This window comes from Charadrius vociferus, unplaced genomic scaffold (assembly GCF_000708025.1).
Source record: "Charadrius vociferus isolate BGI_N301 unplaced genomic scaffold, ASM70802v2 scaffold103, whole genome shotgun sequence".
NCBI classification, from domain to species: Eukaryota; Metazoa; Chordata; class Aves; order Charadriiformes; family Charadriidae; genus Charadrius; species Charadrius vociferus.
This window is the reverse complement of record NW_009648061.1, coordinates 3922139-3941686: the sequence shown is the minus strand read 5'-3', so window position 1 is coordinate 3941686 and position 19548 is coordinate 3922139.

Sequence of the window (19548 nt, the reverse complement as noted above, 5' to 3'; positions counted from 1 at the left end):
AGCCTTCCCAATGTATAGTGCAGAGACATTGTTCTTCCTCGTCCTCTCCCAACCCTGGGGCTGCTGTCACCAGATCTGGCAGGGCCAGCACTGAGTTTGAGCAAATATGCTTGATTGCAGCCGTAACCCCTGGCTGATAAGAGTGTGGTGTAGAGATATGAGAACTGGGCGAGTGTGGCTTTCTGGCTAGAATCAAGCTGCTTCAGAAATAGCCATGTGGTGGATGATCTCACATTGTGAGTAATCCCCTGTGCTGTTAACCGAGAGCTGATTACATTTGTTAATTGTTCTCCCACCTTTCTCAACATCTGAATGGCAGGGTTGGTGCTAAGAAGCATAAAGTAGCCCAATCTTCAGGACTAAAACCTCCATTATTTTGGCATCATATGAAAGTGGAAGTTGTAACATGCATGGGAGAGTATCTCCTAGTTTAAGCCCCCAGTAATAGGCCTGAAAATGCTTGAGAGGTGTCTGTTCACGCAAAAGTGTTTCCTACCTATTATTTTTTTAACCTAAGATGAATGAGCTTGTTGAAGTGCAAGAGGCTGCCTGGAGAATTCACAGGCACTGCCAAAAATAGCTAACACCGCTGGCTTCTGAGATGGCAGTCACTATCTTATCCCACTAAAATCTTTTGTTCAGAAGGGCACAACCTACGGTGTCCCCTTCAAGGAAGTAGCGTTTTGGAGGAATTAAGCTCTGCAATAGTTGTGAAACAGCCTACTCCCTATCTGTTGCTTGCTTCCCAGAAATCATTTCTTTGGCCTGTCTTGATTGCTGCCTAGCCAGCTGGCTCTCCTCCAGGCACCAGGCTGCGAAGAGGAGAACGTTAGTAAATAGTCAGCCACACCTGAACTGCTTAGAAATCTTTGATGGGATCCTGTTCAGTCAGAAGCTTTATTTGTTCCCGCCCGCTTCGCCCCACGCAACATGGTGTGGCAAAGCAACAAGACAGGTTATTTCCTACCTGTCCTGTCTCACCTCATTCCCTCTTCCCAGCAATTTCAGCCATGACACTTTTCCTTTTCCTGCTTTCCCCATGGCACGGTTCCAAGCAGGCAGCATCTCGCCTTTGCGCCCCGCTCCTCATCGCTGAGCTCCAGCACAGAGGAGACACGGGGCCTGGTGGGAAGCTAGGAACTGGGGAAGAACTGACTGCTGCTAACAGGGAAAAAAAACTGATATCCATGAGTCTGCTGTCATCCTTCTGCTCGTTGAGAGAAGGCCTTCTTATAGCCTCTCCTTCTCACCCGTGGTCCTACTCTGCCTTGGGTGTCTTAATATGATTCAGCTTTCATGCAAGTAATGTAAAAACTGAGAAGAGTTATTTACTATTATCACAAGGCAAAGGTGGGCTCCCCTGCGTGGTAGGACAGAACCAAACTACTACATTTTTAGGGAGCAACAAATCATATGGTTAGATCCTACTGAGTCTTAGTTTTCAATAGGAAAAAACCAAATCCCTTCTTGGAAGGTGAGGCTAAAAATCTTTGAAAAGCAATCAGGTAAAACAAGGTCAAAGATAGTCCCACAGATAATCCCCACTTCTCAGAAAGTGAGTATGAGCACGTGATCTCAAAGTGCTGTGCTGTTTGGCAGGACCTTGGACTAGTGATTCCAAGATGTGACATCTCCGTCCTTTTCCTGGGTCCAGTGATAACAGCAGTAATTAATTTCAATGGTAAGTGTTCCAGTGGACCAAACAATGAAAAGAATGGGAATTCGTTACCATAAGGGCAGAAGGAATTGTTGTGGTCCTTTCACATGATCTTTCTACTGATGGACCAGTGTCCTCAGAACTATTGCTGTGCCATAGCTTGCAGCAAGGACTCAAAATGAAACCCAGTCTTTCCCAAAGCTGACACCCTTTATCTTCACCTTATCTGCTCCCTAATATTTGTCTTTATGCGTGTTTTTTTTTTTTTACTGAAATCAAAATAAAGGTCTCTCTTTAAAGGAGTGGTGTCTGCTGAGTGTTTTGTGCCTTTTCAAAGAGCTATATCTAATTCCTTAGCCATTTCAGATTTCTCCCTTTCAGCCCAGTTAAGAGTAGTTAGCCTTTCTCTGCTGCCAGCTCAATCTTTGTGGACCAGTTTGCCATCACATACCTGGAGTACAGGATCCTGGTTTAGCCCAGCTCGCTTCTTCTGCTCAGTGAGATACCAGCTAGATTTCTCTAAACGCAAAAAGGACACCAGTTCTGCTGACAGTTTTGCTCCTGCTGCTGCCCATCCAGTTTCCAGGTGCTCTTGAACCCTTCTGCAGACTTTGGGATTGGGAGGTGAGGAGGAGAGGCTTAGCACAGGAGTCATCCCGAACGGAAGGGGTGGGGACAGATCATGCGGAGAGGCAGGGTGCAGCAGGTTCCACATCAGTGCCTTTTATGTATTTATTATTTTAGGAGTTTAGAAAGCAAGATGCACCCAAACACTATACTGTACTTTTTTTTTTTTTTTAATCTCTCTAAATATGTGTAATTCCTAACAAAATAGCATAGAGAAGTTGAAACAAGGGCACTGAGTCTTACTGTCAGCACACTTCCATTTTCTGGGAAAATTTCCCTTCCAGACCTGTACACTGCAAAGCAAATGATGTATGCCATGCAGCCGTTTAAGACACTGCAGAATCTTTAGACCTCAAGATTTATAGCTGAGACATATAGCATCAGTGGTGCATTTGCTGATGCATTGTCAAATTCGGAGATGCATTTTCTTATAGTATATTAATGCACATTTATTGTTCATGATATAATGAATAAATAATAATAATAATATGTCTTCGGTGGAATTTGTGCCGAATTAAGATGAATCTGTCCTGAAAAACTTGCAGCGTAAAAAAAAATTATGGAAGTCTCCCGTGCACACAGATCAAACATATTACAACCACACCCACAAGTATTCCCAACAAGTCCAAAAGTGTTCCAGGTTATTTTTGATTAGACTTGCTTTCAACAAGTTAAAAACATTTGAGTCTGAGCTGGTTGTTATTGATGGTGGCTCATTGAATTTTCCATTCCTATTTCCATAATGGCTTTGTGTGCAAGGAACATTAGCTTAGCCCTCAGGCTGATGTCTACTGTAGTTTTAATTTTCTCTGTGTGTGCACGTGGTTTGTGTGTGTGTACATGTTGGGGGGGAGGAACAAGAGAGGCAAAAGAGCTCAAAGAAAATGACAATGTCATTTCAAGTCAAAGATCAATAAAGAAATTTTGATCCTAAGTATATATGACAAACAAGTCCCACAGTCACGCTGTAGATCCTCAGCAGTACTCTGTGTGGTAGTGACCACCGTGTAATCTGAGGACTATGTAAAACAGGTGATGGTTGGATTCAGTTCACCAAATTTCAGACATTTACAATGAGGATGTCTACATGTCAGCATGGTGTCACTCCCACAGTCGTCATCAAGATTTAGGGTATGATTCATACTCTATGGGTGTCTTCTTTAGAATGAAATGGATGGTCCCTTAGATGCCAGCAGTTGTGCTGACCACGGAGTTTAATGGCAGCCTACCCACCTAGTGCAGGTGTAGATTGCTGTGCTGAATGCATCATCACTCAGGCAAGATGAGTTCCACCTCTGTGTGCTATGGGAGCTACACGCAACTCAAAATTAAGGTTTGTCATGACCAAACAGAGGGTGTTTGTCCTGTCATACCTGTCAGTAGCTTTGCACATAAAGATTGTATAAGAAACCATTAATAAGATTGCTTGTGTTGCAAGGGAGGGAGTGGGGAGTCTTCACTGAAAAGATCCGGTTTATACTTTGATATTAATGGCATTGTGGTTAAGCTTGTCCAGCCCCACCGGAGTGGGCATGGTGTACTCCGATCCGCAAGACTGAAGTAATGTCTTCCTACCTTGCCCCCGCCAAGAACTCGGGTCTGTCCAAGTTGCGGTCCCCTGTGGAACAGATGGGGCCAGCAGAAGCAGACATCTGATCCCACATGCATCTCACGGCTGTAAATCCTGTCTTTGTGCCCAGCATCTCTCATTGGGGGTGGGTAGGGCGAAAGGAGAGCAAAGGACTCACTCTGCTGTAATGCAAGCCTTTGCCTGTGCACTGTGATTATGTGTGACCTGCAAACCCTAAATCATTTAGATCTCTCATACTTGAAGAGATGGTCTCTTTCCCCATAACATATAATCACCTCTGTAATGGACTCAGGATTAAGGAGTTCTTTGCACCCATGCATTTCCTACAGTCTCAAGCAACTTACACGTTTATTTTTTTTAAGCCTGCCGCAAACATCTCTATTTTTTTTCTTTTTTTCCAAAAAAAAAAAGGAAGAAGACAGACGTGGGTTGGAATGAGCACAACTGATTCATTTGTTCAAACACACAGTGGTTAAATCTCTCCTTCACCTGAAACACACAGCTGGTTTTTGTTTGGTGCTCTTTTTTCCTGCCCCCCTGAAGGTTTGCACCAATACTCCTTCAGTTGTTCCTCCTGGTTTTATAGAAATGGGTGTGGAATAAGACCCCAAAGAAGTAAATCCTCCCAGCTGTTGGCTGCATTTTCAGCTGTATGTTAACATAAGAAACAAGATCCTAGGACATTCAAGCCTGCTGTCCCCAGGCAAAATAGAAATGTATTCTCTCCCAGACAACTACTGACAGATAAAAACCCAGAAAGGCAAGTACTCTGCTGGCATCTAGTGCAGAAGTGAAAGAGTCCAATTGGACAAGCTTAGACCACTGGACAGGCTTAAACATGCCCCATGTATCATCACCTGGTACAGTATTTGGAGCGCTGCTGGTAGCAACAGACTTGTCAAAAAGTTGAAATCATTACAAATGTTATATATATGTTATGAAAAACCTGTTCAAAGCGCCTGAGATGGGTGATGCTCTGCTTGCAGCCTAGAAGCTGCAGACAAGGCAAGAGGGATGGCGAGGCTCCCCTCTCCTCTTGCATGGGTCCTGCTGGCAACAGCAGCTTTGTTAAGGGGTTACCACCGATGAGGGCACCTTGTGAGGAACCGGTGGAGAAGCTCTCAAGGAAGGTTAGTGGAGAGACATGGTGGGATGGGGTCAGAACAGCTCAGCTCTGCATGGCTAGCTGAGATGCCAGTGAGGGCTCTGGACCCAGCACCTGCCCTGAGAGCAAGGGGCATCATTTGGGACCTGGGTGGCAACAGGAGGGAAGCATAGCTAGTCCCTCTCACACAGCTTCACTGGAAAGAGAGGGCCTATTTCCTGGCCTTGTAATTTGGAGCTGGAGTTGGGGCTTTTTTTTCTGAATGTTATTCCGATTCCTTTCCCTCCATCCAGTAAAAGGCTGAAACACCTAAACTTATCCACTGAGTCATCACTTGGGAGGGAAGAAATACACTTTAACAAATTTGATTTCATTTTCCAAGTTTCTGACTATGGTCTCTGAATCATTGTTTGAATAAAGACCCTTGGAAATTGGGCCAGCTCTTGTTATGACAAATCAAGGCTTGGCAGGAGGTTTACATGTACAGATACTTTCACTGTTATCAGTGAAAACTAGTGTCACACTTGCAATTTTGTTCTTTACCATTTACCTAGCGTGGTACTCTGGAGTTCGTGGCTGCCTTTGCCCGGAGCATTAAAAAAAATCTCCAGGAATTCTCTGATTTGGTTAGTAGCGAGCCATATCCCCGCTTTTTTCCCATGCTTTCCCATGTGTCTAAGAAGAAAGGCTCTGAAGTCTCTCCTTTGTGGGAGTGACCTTATCTGCTTCATCTGGTGCAGGGCTGGTAGGCACGGCCGTGTTCCCTGCGCCCAGCAGAGCACCCAGTGTTCCTCAGAGGACACCAGGACCCAGGCCAGGGAGACGGCTGCTTCTTTGCCGTTAATCTTTGCATCTCTCGCCATGATCCCACTCCCCCGTGTTTTTGTTTCCTGCTAAAAAATAATAGACTACATCTGTCATCATCTCTCCCCTTTGGCCATCTCCCCCTTACATCCTGGCTTTCCACTCTGCTCCATTTTTGTAAGTTATTTGAAGCCACCGGTGTAAGCTGGTTTCTGGTTGTCCCTTTTAATGTCCCTCTGAGTGTCCTGCTTTTCTTTTGGCTAGGCTAGGGTCGGCGCTCCAAGCATACAACTCCTTTTCTCCCTAAAATCAAAAGTATGGTTCTGGTCCAGGGACAGAAGGATGATCTGCAAAAAAAATGTTTTAAATAGGTATGTTGCTAATTTGCTTGTTGACATGTAAAACTGGTTGACTTGACAGCTTCTGGGTTTCTCATGCCTGGGTTGGATTAATTTTTACCTAAAATAAATTGTGACTGTTTGGTCTCAGGTTTCCTATTGTTGCTGAAAGAGCTTGTGGGATTTCAGAAGGTGTGTTTTATGAACTTTATAGAAAAAGGGTGGAGTATAACTTTAATATGCCAAAGTGATAACAGGACAACTATTTTAATATTGTGGATGACAAAAGAGGCATATTAAAATTACCTAACACTGTCCAGGTGTTTCTAGGTTATTCAGTAGCCAGTTATTTATCAATAAACACTTTCATTAGAGTTTCAGTATAGGACACATGGTTCCAAATATTACAAATAATAATGAATATGAATAGTAAGATATAGGGAAAATACTAAATTTTGAAGCAATGACTCAAGAATAGGTACCCAAAATCGGAGGCAGCATCATTGTTGCACTGAACACTACAAATAGAGACATAAGCAAGACAACAGAATTAAGATCACATGGATAATTGCGTGGATTAAGGGCTGATTTCCTTATCTAAAAACTTGAACATCTGGTTTTGCATGGCTTAAGAATGTCTATTATTTTTTTCTTACCAAATATTTTGTCTTCTTCTCTAAAACTACACAAAATTGACATCTAGAAATGACTATAATGTACTTTTCTTTGAAGTTATCCAGCTTTCATGCTATTACATTCAAGGGTGAATTCATTCTACATATTTATGAAAGCTGAATTTTGTACGTAGTTTTCCCCATAAAGCAGTGATTTAAAAATACATTTATTTGGTTTGTTCCAGGGCACAAGTCTTTTTCCTTTTTTTTTTCTTTTTCTTTTTTTTTTTTATGTTTTACTTTTCTTGGTATGAGTTTTCCCTTAAACAAAACTCATTTAATGCTTATTTTTTATTTCAGGAACTTTCTGGCATTAATCAGCTGGAAGTGGATCATTTTGTTTCCTTGCAATTAAGGCCGATTTTGCACTAAGATATAAGCAGAATTTCATTCTTCAGTACAAATAAGTTGCCTTGGACAAAAAGCTGCACCTTGTGCCAGTAGAATCTACCCCACTTTTCAGAAGAGGTTGTTTTCATGAGTAGAAACCTGGCTTTTCCTCTGTAAACTCCCAGTGTGCACTTCAACAGTTTAATTTGACTGAGAGATTTTCCAAGAGATCCTTTTTAAAGCCAAACCCCAAAATTTCCACTTACATATGATCCCCCCTAGGCTATACATCCCCTAGATGAACATTTAGGATTTTTTCCTAACTGGAAAAAGGGGAAGTATTTGCTGTTATCACTGATTATTTAACAGTTCTGGCAAAGTTGACTACTAAATCAGTGTTTTAAACTCCAAAATTTTAAACAGAGTGCCAGGAAAAAAAGAAAGAAAAAAAAAACCAAAACAAAACCAAACACCTCTTCTTCCCATGTTTGCTTGACTTCAGAAGTCCTGTTTTGCAAACTTGTCTACGCATTAGTAATCTTGGACTGGCTCCAGGCAGCTCTGGACTGTATCCCACAAACCAATACAGACGCCCAAGTGCAACATCAACGCAGCAAGTTTAAGGAGAGTAAATGTAAGTGCTTCTAATTATATTACAAGGTAATTACCATACATAAATCAATTCAGAGCAATCAAGGTACTTTATTAAATACATTTGCAGAGAGCACCTGTTCTTACCCTTTTCCTAAAGCAAAATAATGAACTTTGGCCTAGCAGAATAAAATTACATTATGGTGTAATCCTGCAAATGGTTGAGTCTGTGCTGGGAGTGAGTGTACCTCCCCCACAGTCTGTCCCAGTTTAACAAAATCCGGTTTCTAAGAGCTCCTGAGCATACACTGGAGTAAACACATAATAGAGGACCTCAGGAGAAAGGGTCCAGGCAGGGAAGGGGCCAGCCCACCACACACCTCCTGCTCCTGCGCTGCCCGGGACAGGCACAGGCAGCCCCGCGGGGAACGTGCATTACGTGTGGAAGGAACTGCTTGGGCCAGGGAGACCAACCAGACCGCAGTCACTGCCCACCCTCTCTGGTTCAGAGAGGACGTCTGTTGCGCGTAGCATCAAATGTCTTCGTGTGGAAGAGGTTGTCTCCCCCAGCCCACCTGGACATCTGCCCCTCCCCACTGGACAGTTAAAACTTTTGTAAGAGCTATTTGTGCTGAAGCAGCTATGCCAACAAAGAGTGAAATGCCAAGGTTGCTCTTCCACAGCTCATCTGTGAACTAGCGAGTTTGAAACTGGAGGTTTCAGCAAGGAGAAAAAACATAAGCTCAGGCAGGAAACTTTGAGGCTTATCAGATTTGCGCTTACAGGGCTGATATTACCACCTCCAGTCAATACAATTCCCAGCATGCTGCTTCCTTCTGGTCTGAAACAAAGGGACCTCAGGTGCCTGGTAGACCCACAATGAGGGGGGCCATGAGGCAAAAAGCTTAGGGCCACCTTGTGCAATCTTTTACATGGTTCCTCTCTCAAGTGCTTTGATTTTCCCTTTTTTCCCCAGAAAGCTATAGAGCCTTGACCAGCAGCCACCATAAGGCAGGCCCCTTCCAGAGCCCTGTCTTGAGCTGCAGCTCAGACCTCAGGCCAAGCTTAGCTGTTCATTACAGCCTGTTCTCCTGGTTCAGGAGGAAAAACCAACCCAAACCTGAAACCCTTCCCCAACAAGCCGGAATCAAATCCCCAGTCACCTGCCTCTCTTCAAAGAGACTGACAGTCTGCACCACAACTTACTAGCTTCCTCAGATCTCCCAGCTTGCTTGTAGGTTTGTTTATGGAGCCAAGATCCATTTTTTTGAGTGAAATCACCACTTGCTTCTACCAAGCCAGAATCACAGAATCACAGAATTTTCAGAGTTGGAAGGGACCTCTAGAGATCATCCAGTCCAACTCCCCTGCTAAAGCAGGATTGCCCAGAGCACATTACTCAGGACTGCATCGAGGCAGGTTTTGAAAATCTCCAGAGAAGGGGACTCCACAACCTCCCTGGGCAGCCTGTAAGCCAGACCCCAGCAGGTTTCCTTTCCCCCTTGTGCAAACCTTGTAAGCCCAGGTACAAACAATGAACAAGTTCTCCAGGGTCTGGATGATCTTCAGGCTTGTTATCTGGATAAATGGGCAGGGGGGAGGGAAAAAGGGGAAATTAGCCATCTTCTCTATAGAAGAAATTCACAGTGCGTCTATGAATCTTTCTCATACTCTTTCTCGTGAGAGAGTGATAGATTGACATTAATGGGATAGAGTTTGTCTGAACGGTCATACAGAAAAATCAAACTTGGATATAAAGGAGGTAGGAATAATGCAGTGGGAGGAAGTCTTGGATAGCCTGGTCCTGAAAGAAGGACCCGGGACTGTCTATCCAACATATATGCCCTCAGCATGGCCTTGAAGTTTTAACATAAATACGCTAGGTCGGAGATCCATGTTCAGGCTACTGCTCCACCTTGCCCATTCTTGCGGAGACTGCCATACCCACATGACTACATCTTACCCTCTGTCTTCTCTGGGAGACCCTGCCTTTGTACAGCCACTCATGTTTTCATGTAAGCAGGAACCAGAAGCCTGATTCCTCATGTTCCAGTCAGATACCGGTATACGGTTGGCTATTCCAACACTCTCTCTCTGGTTTTAAGCAGAAATCAGTGCCTGCTGCTGATCTCTTCCCCTGAAATTTCTTCAAAAGTGGCACCAAAACTGAATTTAATCACGTGGACTTTTCTGATGGGATGTATTTATCCTTAAAAAAAATCACAGCCAGCTCATTTCAATTCCTCAGAGTTAAAACCCACAGTTTAGCTGAGCACAACCATTTCTGTATATTATGCAACAACCACGATAAGTTCTTTCCTGTGAGAAAAGACATAAATGCCAATATTTTCAAACTTAAAGCTCTGAGAGCTAAATGAATTCCCGGGGACAAACACATATTATGTGAGTTGAGAGCAAACAGTAAGCATGGCATGACTCAGAAGAACAGCAATGAAACTGCACATTCCTCAGTGAACTTGAAAATTATGCAAATAGAAAGTCAGAAATTAAACAACAGATTCATGCCTTGGCATTTGTAATTAAGGCTCTTCATTACCACACAAGATGCTTTTATAATATAAGTTTGTTAAAAGGCTTGTTTTATGTTCTCTGCTTTGATGGTATGAAAAGGTTTTGTGAAGTCTGGGAAACAACTGGTTTCCATAAATGCAAACTAGATCCTGCACGTTTCACCTGGGTACGGTTCAGAGTAATTTTTGATGTGTTTATGTTCATCTTTCAGGCAGCTGAACTACTGGCAGTTCTGTTGCTTACTACTGGAATCCTCCCAGAGAATCTGCAGACTTCAAAGGTGGTTAGGAATTCTTCGTATTCTTTAGATACGGTATCTTTTTGAGGAACTCTTCCTTCTGTGATCTCCCGACAGCAGCTGAAAGCCAACAATTATAACCTCCTTGTCACACTTGTAACTTTCTTTTTTCTCGTACTAAGTGGCTCTCCATTTATCTTAAATACAAATTTTATGAAGAAGAAAATATTTTTTTTTCTTAATTTGTTTTTTTCTGAAAACAAGAAATATATGTTTTTTTCCGGCTTGACCGAAATGCTGAAGAAGAAGCCAAGCTCAAGCCAAGCCAGTACAGGTCCCAGCCCTACAATGCGCACTACTTTTCCAAAGCCCCACTCACTTTATTCCCTGGGCTCCAGGAGGGACTTCGATTTGCCCATGGAGCACAACACTAAATACATATGGCAATTTTGTAAGTATAATGGATTTAGAACGGACCTCCAGGTGAGTGAAAACTGGTATCTTTCAGCTTCCAACTTCATTAAAATATCGTCACATTAAATAACTGAAAATGAGTAGGCAAAGAATCTTACTGAGTGTTTGTGATTATATGTGATACTAAAGTGCAGGACACTAATAAATACCTTTGAGAAGTTGACAGAGATCAACACAGCAAATGGAGTATAGCAGGTAGGGAAAGTGTGATGGAAAAATAGATGGAAAAGTCACTGAACTGTAGTTACATTTTAGTAAACAGTTTGTTGCTCTGCCTATTATAAATATGGGTTTTCAAAACCAGAAGGAGGTCTTTAATGTCTTTCTTCTCACATGTCTTTCAGTGACAATCTAAATTCAACCCTTTTTTGGTCATGATAGCTGATCTGGAATCAATCCTGCATCCAAAATCTACAAGCCAATCCAAAGCATACTGCAGGTCCAAGAACATTTCAGATATAATCATGATAGATATATTAATACAAATATATCAACATATTTAACATAAGCATGCAATTTCAAAACCCAATTTTGGACTGCAGTAAGAAAATCTAAAGCAGAAAACCAAGCGCAAGCTCTCTTCGCTGTACAGTTTTCTAATTCATCTACATTCACAGATCCCCATTGCTTTGACAAGCCAGGCAGCTCTGGGTCACCTCTCTCATGACCTACTTGGACTTCCTCCTGTCATTGCAAGGTAAAGGCTGCTGGTGAGAACACATCAGTTCACACATGCGTGCTACTCTGTAGGACTGTGCTGACACGCTGCCAGACTAGATCCAATCTTTTATGGCCAGGCTCACACAACAGGCTCCTGGCAGGAGACCCTTTGGTGGGTCAGTGCTGGAGTGCTCCCACATCCCTGTCCCTGCCCCCCGCCTCCTTCCCGGTGGGGAGCTAAAGCCCCTCTCTTTCCTCCTGACTTTGAACTGCTTGATACTGCTGACAGGACATTTTACCAGGTAGCATTTTCCATGGAATTTCCTAGATTTGAAGCAAAAGTTCACTGAACAGCATCAGGGTGACAGTGGGCCCTACCTGGGCCCTCACGTTCTTCCCACATCACCCTGAGCAGGGGTCCAGGGCCAGTCCCTGGGGCAGGAGCAGGGACTGCTCCCCACTGGGGCTCAAGGAGCTGACTGCAGGCAGAGACCATCAGCCTTGGACACATCACCCAGGCACTCCTGGGGGAAGCCCTATGTTCTCAGATCTTTCTCCCCAACCACCTCCAGCCCCAGCCAAGCACCAGCAATGATGGACCCAGCTGAAGGGGTTTTGGCAGTCGGATGTGATCTGGGGGTTATTCTCTTGAAGATACAGCGAGATAAGGCAGCCTGAGGCAGGACGGCAGATCGACAGCCCCTGGTGACTCACTCATTCAGCTGTCACCAGTGCTGGCAAGGTGCAGGGCAGCTGTGCAGTATGCTGCTTCAGATGGTGAAGGCTTCAGACACCTGGAAATGCCTGGGGGCTTCTCAGGTAATAGGCTTAATCAGGTGGCAGCACTCAGGCAATAGGTTTCCCAGCATCTGCAGCTGCTCGTCTCATGGCCCATTAAATTGCCAGATGGCCCCAGCCAGGTACATACCACTGTGGTCCCTGCCTGGCTGGCCCACTGCAGGCTCCAGAGATGCTCTTCTCCTCTGCCACCCTCTTCTTAAAGTCTCTAAACCCCCTTCTGGGGCTGGAGCAGAGGTGCCCTCTTGTGGCACACGTGGAGCTCCATCACCTCTCTGGATTTGGCCATGCTCCTGCTCCTGGTCTCCAGGTTTCAGCTGCCATGAGGCTCTTTTATTGCAGGTTCCAGAATCTTCCCGTGGACTGAGATTAGGCTGACTGACCTGTAGTTCCCTGGATTCTCCTACTTCACCTCGAGGGTGGCTGTGACACTTGCCTTTATCCCACTCTCAAGGATGTCCCCCCATTACCAGTCCTGGACGACTTCTAGTCTCTCTCCTAGCCCCCCTCCTCCCAGTCCCCTGTACAAACACACCCCTCCACACTTGCTACACCCATCTTGGCCATGCTATTCACCATAATCCTTTCCACCGTGCTTTGCGTCTGTACAGCTCCTGGCTGTTCTTCCTGCGCTCCTGCACAGCAGGACCCTGGTACAGAAGGAGAAAATCTGTTTGCCCAGTTTCAGTTCACCCCCATTGGGAGTGAGATTGAGGGAGGGAGGGAGAGTTGTCCATAAGCCTTTGCTTTTCTTGAAGCGACTGTGAGGTTCGGGCATCCCAGAGAACTCTGCCCTTTACTGTAAAAATTTTCCTCTTCCCTTCCATACAAGCAGGATCAGGAACTGGCTCAGGGGGACCAGAAGTGTGTAAGAAAAGTAGAGATAGTGCGTCCCCTCAGGAGGCTATAAATCAATTGAAGTCCTCTGCTTTCCTTCCTGGTAGAAGATCATTGAGAGAAGAGAGGAAAGGAACAAAACTTGAAGATCCAGGGAAAAAATAGAGAGAACCCCATTTTCCACCCTGAATATGAATCCTGACTATAAAATTTTTTACGGGTTTCTGACAGCATTTTGTGTTCTCAGGGCTCAGCTGATAATGAATCAGAAAATACAGGCTCTCAGAATACTCTTCCTTCCAAAACAGGCATAAACTAGACACTTACTTCTAAAGTAGGGACTTTTCCAGGTGTTCTCCTTTGAAAAGGACAGATTCCAAACAGGCTTGTTCTCCAGAGCTGAATGAGGATGCTGAGCTGAGGTACTCAGATACTCTTCAGACCCTCTGAGGACAAAGCCATGAGAAAGAAATACCACGCACTGCCGTCTCTGTGTGTATCATCGTCCTTGTGAGATTACACTTTCTTTAGCATTTTTAACCAGGCTGATGCTCTGGCAGAGGTCCATCTGACATCATGAGTGCATTAAAAAATGAATAAACCAAAATGCTTAACTGATCCACAAAGAAGAACCAATAAAATACAGGTTTTGAGTAGTAAACGTTTTTGATGTTCCATGTCAGTCACCCAACTGAAAATCTACTGAGCCAAGTGTTTCACTCTCCTCTTTAAGACATCAAAAGCATTAAGTGGTTTCTTAACAGTATAGTTCACCCCCATTGGGAGTGAGATTGAGGGAGGGAGAGAGAGCTGTCCATAAGCCTTTGCTTTCCTTGAAGCGACTGTGAGGTTCAGGCATCCCAGATAACTCCCTGCCCTTTACTGTAAAAATTCTCCCCCCTTCCATACAAGCAGGATCAGGAACTGGCTCAGGGGAACTAGAAGTGTGACCCTACAGTAAAGGCAGTACACACAGCAAATGCATTATTGTCATAGGAAAACAAGCAAAAGCTGGGGTTTATGCCCAAATTCTCAGTGTTCAAGCTACAGTGAAGTGAAAGTTACTACAGAAATCAGACACCTTCATAAAACAGAGGTCACTGACACTGATCAACCTGTAATAACTCTGACCTTTAGACCGTAGCTCACTTTTCTGTGGCCAAGACAACTCCCATCCTTTTTCCTGTTGCTGAAAATGTTTGAGAAAAAGTAACAATAATTCATTAGAAACCTAAGCCTTTCCGTATTTCCCTCCTAGTCAGTTCAGGAGAAGCAGAGGCAGTAACATAGGTGTCGTTATAGAAAGTATCTGTAGCCACTATGGGGATCATTCTCCACAATAGACACGTTCTCTTTTTGGCAACACTTACAGTTTTAAATGAAGTAGAACTGAATCCTACCCTGAGGAGTTCAATTTAATTTGGTTGGCAGTCATAACCTCCAATAACATCTGGAAGGTCAAGAAAAAGGTTTCTGGCAAAATAAGATTGCTCCTGCTAAATACTGAGGATAGTCTGTAACTGCTGTCATCTGTAAAGATATTGTTTCAGATTTTTAAAGACATGAGAACCAACATGTCCTCAGAAGGACTTACAAGCAGTCACTTGACAATGGTAACATGTTTCACACCACACCCTCTATTACCAAGGAGAACAAGGAAAAGTATGAAAAAAAAAACCCAATGAAAATTAAAAAAAACCTTATCATTCTAATGTAATGACACAAACATCGAACTACCTAAAAGATTCACTTGAAGTTGGTGGAAGTGTTTTAGGTAAAGAACCATATGTCTCAAATGATACTGCAGTTATTAGGAACAGCATATTCCAAAAGACAAATTCAACCTTTTTTTTTTTGTTTTGAACCCAGGAGTCCTTCACTGAGCAAAAGCCACCACAGAGCTCTGAATCCCAGGTAGGTTAATAACAGCCATTGACTCCACTAGCAGCGTGACAGTGGGATCCCAACCAAGTTGATAGGGCCTATGTTTTAAACAGAAAATCCACTGTACCTAATACACATGAAAAGATTCCTGGTGCTTTTAAGGAATGTAATTTGGTGATGCACATTCTGCAGATCTTGAAAAGAGTCGTGAAATTCTTTAAATATTTCTTTAATGTGTGGAAAGGGATATGTGTCAATCATCCAAGTATTACCTAGCTTCTTGAAATCTAGACATATAGAAACAGCCTTGAATTTCTTCTCAGTCAAGCCTATTCAACAGTGATTTCTCCCATAATATTATTTTAGACTAGGTTTTTGTGTTGGTTTGAGAAACCCGTAACAATTTATTGTCACTTAGACAATCATTCTATCACCCAATGACCTGTCCCCACCTGGGAAGGGGAATCAGGGAAAAACAAGGAAACCTGGGGGTTGAAATATAAACAGATTTAATAGAGTGACACAAGATAATTAACATTAATAGCACTAAAGAACCAATATTGATCCTGATAGCAATACAGAACATGCAAAGATTATACGCAGCCAATTCACAGTAGGAAGCTGTGCAGTCCCAGCAGGGGACAGCAAATGTAGGACACTGCGAGCGCTACGGCTTCGGGAGGAAGGGAAGGACTCAGGTGTCTGGCACCGGGGCAAGAAGTTCTCAGGATGGCAGTGATCAAGGGAGAGAGATGCCACTCGCAACTTCACAGCAAACTTTCTAATTTATATTGCATGTGACATTGATGGTATGAAATAATGCTGTTGGCGAGCTTGGGTCGGGTCCCCTGGTCTCGCTCCTCCTCATCCCTGCACCTGACAAGCTTGAAATCACTGAGACCTTGAAAACCATACACCATATCTGGCTATAAAGTAAATATTTTCACAAATTCAGACACTAGAGTCTTCTAAAAGTTCAGTCTTCCCAAGCATTAGTAGAGAAATTTGTCCTGTGTTGCTCAAACCAGGACAGTTTTTTACACTTTAGCAAAACCTCACTTCTCACTGAAAACAGTAGCATACATAAATGTATGTTTGGTGCAGTATTGCTACATGTTTTGTAGCGTAGAGCAGGTAAGCAAAACATGAATCACAAGTCACACTTTCACTCAGGAAGTTTGATTCCTCAGGTAGTTACTAATCATAGCCTAGGTTTGGGAAGAAGCAAACACCAGCTGAAAGGAAACACGTCAATCAATATGGAGGCTTCAGAGTCAGTATCTAACATCAGTTCAACTGCCCAGGCCATCCTTCCAGTGCAGCAGTAAACATGATTGCACATGCAGTGCATTTGAGACTACTTCTGTCCGTCTTTGTGCCAGGAACCCTCTGGCACAGCAGCAGCTACCTGCTGGGTAGGGGCAACAGTTAAGAGATGCGGTGGCAAAATGGCCAGTCACCAGGAAGCATGTCCTCCAAAGGCCCTGCAACACACGGGGAAGATCCAGGGTGGCAGTGGCTTTCACTACGTGTTTTTGTAGTCTGTAGACCTTTGTGCTTTCTGGTTGAGCCAGGCTAATTTTCTGTAGGCCATGCTTTGTGCTATATACCAGAGCACCTACTCTAACAGCTTCTCTCCTGCCATGGAAGCTCTAGGCCTCCCTAGCAGGGGTGCACCTGTTCTTTAGGAACCAAATACAAATACTGCCTGATTTTTTAAGATAAACTGGCATCCATTGGGTTTTCCTGAAGAGAATCCACTATGTTTTCCACATTTCTGTAACTTGCTGTTCATAACCAGCGGAACCATTTTTGTGGTGAGAATCAAGTGGACAGCTGAGGAAAAAAAACTAGGACAGCACTGAAAAAAAATTAACAAGTGGTAAAGAAAATAAATGTGTTTTGAAATGTTCAGCTAAAGAAAAACAGAAAAGTATTAGCTTTTGCTGCTTGGCTTTTTCAATGCTCTGAACCTTCAAAATAACTCAACATGTAACAGAATCGTTTTTATGAGGTAATTTTAAAATGGGAGAAAAGATGAAAATGTCATAGTACAAATGCTAGATAGTTTCAATTTTGCAATGTTTATTTTGTATTCTCTTAAGAAAATTTTTGAAAAAAAAGACAATATATTTTTCTAAGCATTTAAATGTTACAACCCCCCAATGTTTTACCAAAATACAACCATGTTCAAAAGAATCTTGTCTATTTTCCACTCCTCCCACCCACTCTAAATATGCCCTTCTTTTTGCCATAACCTTCAGTGATTTGAGGTTACATCTATTACTGTTTTCAGCTCCCACTTGTAAAATTTCCGTATTTCCTCTGCTATCCAGATAACTTATTTAGAGCAGAGATGTGTTTTTCCCCTGTATGCCTAGGTTCAGTGCCTGCTGATACTAATTCTTGACCTTGAAGACAGTCAGAAACTACTAACAATCTCCTAACATTCTCCTTTCTGCGAAAAATTAAAAACAACTTACGCTGTGGGTATTTCTCAGGCAAAAACCACCTAATGTATTATCAAATACGCGAGGATTAATAATATGTTCACCAAAAGCACCAAGAAGGCTGAAAGAGATAGATTTAATTTAACTTACAATAAAATATTCAATTTTATTCTTTTCTGTTTAAATTATGATCGCCTGCCTCCAACTCATGTTTACTGGGAAGCTATTGCGTAGCCCATACTGAAACACTGAGTAGCAACAAAATTTTGGGATTAATTCTCTCTAAATACTGAGAAGATGGTATATATGTAATGTTTGCTAGATGATTTAAATGGCTGAATAGGTTGATACAGACAGGAATTAAATTATTCACTGGCAACATATAGCGACTCATTTCAAAAGCTTTCATCTAATTTAAAAAAGCCTACCATGAAAGACCAAAATTGGAGAATTATATACATTAATCATGCTATGGCTTCTTTAAAGTGAATCACAATTTAGAGTCTTGAATATGACATTTAATTGCTATTTATCACAACAGAGTAACAACAATGGTTACATGTTTGGGAAATAAAGAGTGGTAATTAAAAATGTACTTGGACATTGAAGTGCTATTTCTTGGGTTTTGCGTCTTTTTTTCCATCAGTTTTCCTTTGTTCAGACAAATATATTCTGGCATTTCTCATATCCTCAGTACTACACTGGCACTTTTTTAATATGCCAGGATAATTTGTCAAGGTGAAAATGAGTTTACTTTTCAAACAAACTGATATTTTTTTTTTTTAAGTTATAAGTGTGAGGTTTTTCAGCTTGCCTTTCTAGAGCTTGGGCACAGAAGAGCTGAATATGATAGCGTAGCCCACGTGTGTTTTATTGCAGCACTTTACTGTAATTATACAGCTTTACTGTAATTATTATGTAATTAATAATTGGAGAGCAACACCAAGCTTTCACATTTCCCTGAATTTTTTTCCTTACAGAGGCCAGTATCATATATCCCACCGGCAGCGCTGGTGCTTGAAGAAGGTAATCTGGAAGGTACTAGTGTGGTTAAAGTTGATGAAAAAGAGTTATAAAACTGTAACCTGAGCATGTGCCACCTCTGCACTTTAAGTCCAGACTTCAGCTACCATCCACTCCACTGCTGACACGACGGCTGGAGGCTTCATATGAAGGATTTAATGCCTGGTTGGAGACAAAGGGTCATATGGGAAAGAGAGCTGAAAGCTGCTATGGCATGTTGATCAACTACAGGGGCGAAGATAGCTGCCACAATGGAAAACTAACGCAATGTGCACACACGTTTCACCAATATGGAATTTCTGTTTACCCTTAGTACAATCAACTTCTGTTTTGTCCCTTAGTAATATTCTTGCCCACTCACCAGAGACCACCTGATAAGGTTCTGTGCACCCAGCAGAGTACAAAGTTTTAACGCACGCTGTCTCCGCTGCTTATGCCAGCAAGACCCAGACACATAAATGATTAAGCTGGAAGAGATTTTGTGTGTGTGTGTTTTACTGAAGAGTTTATTAGTTCTGTTGGAAACGTCAGGCTCAGGAAGGAGACAGGTGGGATTTGAAGAAGAGGACAGAGAACAACTGCCCCCTGAGGAGAAGGAGAAGGAAGAGAAGGAGGAGGAGGAGGAGAAAGAGAAGGAGAAGAGGGAGAAGAGGGAGAAGAGGGAGTAGAGGGAGAAGAGGGAGAAGAGGGAGAGGGAGGAGGAGAAAAAGGAGAGAAGGAGAGAAAGAGAGGGAGGAGGAGGAGGAAGAAGAAAAGGAGGAGGAGGAAGAAGGAGGAGGAGGAAGAAGAAAAGGAGAAAGAAGAAGAGGAGGAGGAGGAAGAAGAAGAGGAGGAGAAGGAAGAAGAAAAGGAAGAAGAAAAGGAGGAGGAGGGCCGTTTCCAGGGCCACCAGAACACCCGTGGCCTCCCGGCCCCGCCACTCCCGCCCGGGGGCG